The sequence below is a fragment of the Perna viridis genome, chromosome 9 (genome assembly GCF_037379345.1).
Source record: "Perna viridis isolate PV_CMFRI_1.1 ecotype Kerala chromosome 9, ASM3737934v1, whole genome shotgun sequence".
Lineage (NCBI taxonomy): Eukaryota > Metazoa > Mollusca > Bivalvia > Mytilida > Mytilidae > Perna > Perna viridis.
Window position 1 is genome coordinate 4,556,022 of NC_142453.1, and position 5,000 is coordinate 4,561,021.

The window sequence follows — 5,000 nt, forward strand, 5'->3', positions numbered from 1 at the left end:
GCATCTATAAAAGTCTTGATATACAGCATATTACCATTATTAGTAATCAAAGGATTATTGAACAGAGGCAGGTCAAATACATTATTCAAATTGATATCAATTTCAATATAATCACGTATCTTTCCCCAAGCAAACAGCATACATTTATAAAAATCAGGTAAACTCCCCAACTGTCTCTGCTTAAATTGACAGAACAAAATCTCAATACCAAGTTTCATATCTTGTACTTTGGTAAAGAAATAAGTACAAAGATGCTTCCAAACATCACAATACTCTACATTTAACAAACGACTTAAAAATTTAAGTCTAAAAGCATACATCTTATGTAAAATTTCTGGAAAGTTCAAACCTCCATCTAGTATTCTATTAATAACAACATCATAAGCAACCAAAGATGGTTTATCATTCCACAAAAACCCGATGCACAATTTCTTTATATCTAAATAGTATTTTTCTGGTATATTAACTACCATCAGAGTATACCAAAGTTTGCTCATTAAAAGAGTATTTATCACAGTTACTCTACCATGTATTGACAATTGTCTCATTTTCCAAAGATTCAGTATTTTTGAAATAGACTGCACTTTGCATTCCCAATTCAGACTATCACATAACTTTTTATCCTTGCCAATCCATATGCCTAAAAGCTGTAAAACCCCATCACACTCTTTAATTTTCCAAGCATCTAAATCATTTTTTGATATTTTTCCAGTACCCAATGCCAAAATTTCAGATTTATCTTTATTTAATTTTGCCCCAGATGCTTGTTCATACAATTGTAAAACATTAAATGATTCAGTTACTGAATTTTTGTCAGACAATATCAATGTAGTGTCATCAGCATGTGAAAATATTTTTTCTTCAATATTCACAACAGGAATGTTAATACCTTGAATCCTATCATTCCTTTTGATCATTATACTTAAAGGTTCAGCAACTAAAACATACAATAAAGCAGATATTGGGCAACCTTGTTTAACAGAGTTTGCCAATGGAAAATATTTGGATAGGAAACCATTGCACTTGACAGTACTAAAAATATCTGTATAAAAAATTTTTATCCAAGATATAAATCTCTCCCCAAAACCAAATTTTTGTAAAACCGAAAAAAGATATTCATGCCCAACCCTGTCAAAAGCCTTTTCCTGATCTAACTTTAACAAATAACATTCTAGATTATCCATTTCAACCAAGTCAATTATGTCTCTTACAGTAACAGTAGTATCAGAGATGTCTTTACCTATTATACAACAACTCTGAGTTGGTGAAATAATCTTTGGAAGTACAAATTTAAACCTATTTGCCATGACTCTTGCTAAAATTTTATAATCTACATTCAATAAACTGATAGGTCTAAAATTTTTCAAGTCAGTTTTGTCACCTCTATTTTTATAAATTAGGTTAATCATTCCATACCTCATAGACCTAGATAAAACTTTATTCTCTTCAACTGTATCATAAATATATTTCAAAACATCTTTCAACTCATTAAAAAAATATAAATAAAACTCCACCGTGAGTCCATCAGGACCAGGTGTTTTTCCTTGTTTCATACCTTTTATAGAGGTTTTTATTTCTTCAATATTAATTTCCTCATCACATTTTTCAACATCACAAACGTCAACATTGACATTAATACAATCTAACATTTTATCAATTGCTTCATAATCAGTTTGTACACAAGAAAATAGCCTTTTATAAAAACTATAAATAACATCTAAAATTTCAGCAGTTTCACTGACAACATTACCATCACAATTTTTTAAACCATTTATCATATTTCTATTCTGTCTATGTTTCTCTAAATTCAAAAAATAGGTTGTATTTTTATCACTTTCTAATGAATATTGACATTTGGATCTTATAACAGCACCATTACATCTATGTTTTTCTAAACCTTCAAGTTCCTCTTTCAACTCTAAATATTTGACATGATCTATATCATTACCACAAGCAGCCTTTATTGACAATTCTTGTAACTTATTCTGTATTCTATAATAATCTCTATATAACTCTCTCTGTTTTTCTTTACCATAGAGTTGACTTGTTTTCTTGATTTTATATTTCAAATTATCCCACCAAATTAATGGATGTGAAAAATAAAAATCTGAACCAATTTCATCAAGTAAGATATTTCTAATTTTTTCAACAAAAAAATCATCACTCAATAAGGACTTGTTAAAAATCCAAACACCAGGTCCTTTTTCAACTTCAGAAAAATCTAATTTCATACTAACAATAGAATGATCACTGAAAGATGTATCATTGTAAAAAACATTCTTTATAAATGGTTTTAAATTACAAGAAACTAAAAAATAATCAATTCTACTTTGAGTTAAAAAACTTTGTACAACTTGTTTTCTTGAAAACATTTTAACACCTACATTTCTATCTCTCCATACATCAGATAAACCATTTTCATTTATCAATTCAGTCAGACATTTTAAAGATCTGTCAGCATAAAAAACAGTTTTCCCACTTTTGTCTAAAGGGGAAAGAGTGGTATTATAATCACCTGCTATTATAATAAATTCATCTCCATATATTTTACTTTTACAATCATTGAAAAAATTACACTTTTCACTAACATATTTTGGAGCATACACATTAATTATGTCCAAACTTTTGTCAAGAATTTTACCTTGTATATGAACTAATCTTCCACATACACTCTCACAAACTTTAAAAACATTTTTCAACCTTTTACTTACAAGAATGGCAACCCCTTTCCTATTACAAATGCTATTACTGGCAAAAATCTCACCATCCCATACAGTTTTATCAATTTGAATATCCTCATACAATTTATCAGTCCAAAATGTTTCCTGTAAACAAACAATGTCATATTTTCTTTCAATACATAATGCAAAAATACAATCCCTTTTATTTTTGTCACACAAACCATTACAATTAAGGCTAATGAAGTTAAAAGTAGCCATCACAAAACAAAAGTTCATAACTAATGACACATTCCACTCCATTGTTACTTCATTAACTTATTTTTAACATTTGACAATCTAGCTGCCTTTAAATTAGGCTTAATCTGAAATTTATTTCGCCTTTTGATACCCAAGTAGGATTTTTTCTTACCCACAACAGTAAACTCATCACCACTCGCCAACTGACAATCACTTGTCAATGAATGAGTGTCCATTTCAAAATCATCCAAAGTATCACAAGTACTATGGCTGACTTCTCCCTGGCTTTTGATTTTATCCTGAGAGGAGACAGTATTTTCTATATTAGATATATGATCAATATCTTTAACATTATTCTCAGATACACCAGAGACATCATTAAATTCAACCAAATTAACATGGCTAACATCTACATTATTAGTAAGATTGTCATGATCGATTTCTGATTCTACTTTTTCTTTATCTTCACCACTTACAATATCTTCAACACCATGAATCATGTCACAAACATCATCTAACACCTCAGAAACGTCATCACCATCCACTTCATGATTCGCTCCATCGTGACTAGCACCGTCACATTCATCAATACACTGGCTAGCAACACCATTCGGAACATCATCTGAGATATGGCTAGCAACACCATTATCACCATTCGCTATCGGCTCAACAACCGCCTCCACAGTTGTATGGGTAGCATCGCCATTAGTGTCAACATGACTGACATCATCACGACAACGGGAATGAACACTACTGACAACATTTTCACGTCTTCTGGTGTTCTGTGCCCATTCGTCATCTTCAGAAACATCACTTGAATCATCATTTTCTGTATGAAACATTCTGTCACTTGAATGTTGAATGTCATGATCCTTAAAAATGCCCGAGTAGGAATCAGTTTGGAATTCTGTACATGAATTACCCACGCCTGTCTTCCTCAAGGTTTCACACTTACAGTTCTCCTTCTTGTAAAAGCAGAAAGAACACTTATTTTTCAAGCATTTCCTACTAATATGACCTTGCTCGCCACACTCAAAACACTTAAAATCAGGACAATCTTTATATATGTGGTCCGGGCTAAAACACCCATGACACACTCTAACTTGATGATTGTGGATCACACGATAGTATGCAGTTTCTTTTTCATTCACTGAGAACTTCATCGAGTAGGGGATGGATTTCATATTAGGTGGAAGTTTTGCCTTAAATACTCTTGTTCCATCATAAATATAGTTTTTCGACTTCATCTTATGTTTTTTAATTGGTGACACCACTTCAACTCCAATTTTTGAAAATCTTTCAATGATTTCAGCATCAGTTACATACATACTCAAGTTGAGTATTGAAACATATCTGAAGCTGGATTCTAATTCAGTCACTTTAAATGTTTTACCACTGACTGATAAATCACCAAGAATGTTCCATCATCTGCCTCTCTCTAAATACAACTTCATACCCACTCCCGGTCTTTGGCACACATGCTATAACACTTCCTCTACCACATTTCAATTCAATTTCATCAATTACTGAATCACGTTCAACTTTCCCAGAACCTTCAAGTACACATGAAATTAAAACAGTTTTCTCCTTTGAAAATTCATTTTCAACATTAAAAGACTTTCTATTGGACCTTTCTGGTCCACTTCTTTCAAAGTTCGCCATTAGTTCTTAGATGGATCTCAAGAAACAAATCGAGCGCACCTTTCCTCCCCCTTTTTCCTGCTACGAAAAAGCAGGAAAAGGGGATATAAAACGAATATTTATATGGAAACTATTATCACTTTAAAGCAAATATCATCTAACAATGTTCAGGAAATATTTACACACAAAAATACGGCGAAGAACTCACCAAACAAAGAAAAATTCTCGGACGACACAATGTTTACATCCTACAGATGATGCATCCAAAAACCGACCCAATATTGATATTTAAAAGAACAAAACTCGGAATTCAGGTTAAACTATTATCCCGCCAGTTTCTAGATGATATACAAATGCGTACACTGCTGCAACAAAACAGACTACAACTGCTCATTATCTTGTCCATATCAGTCTATGGATCCATGAACTATTTTTAGCGAT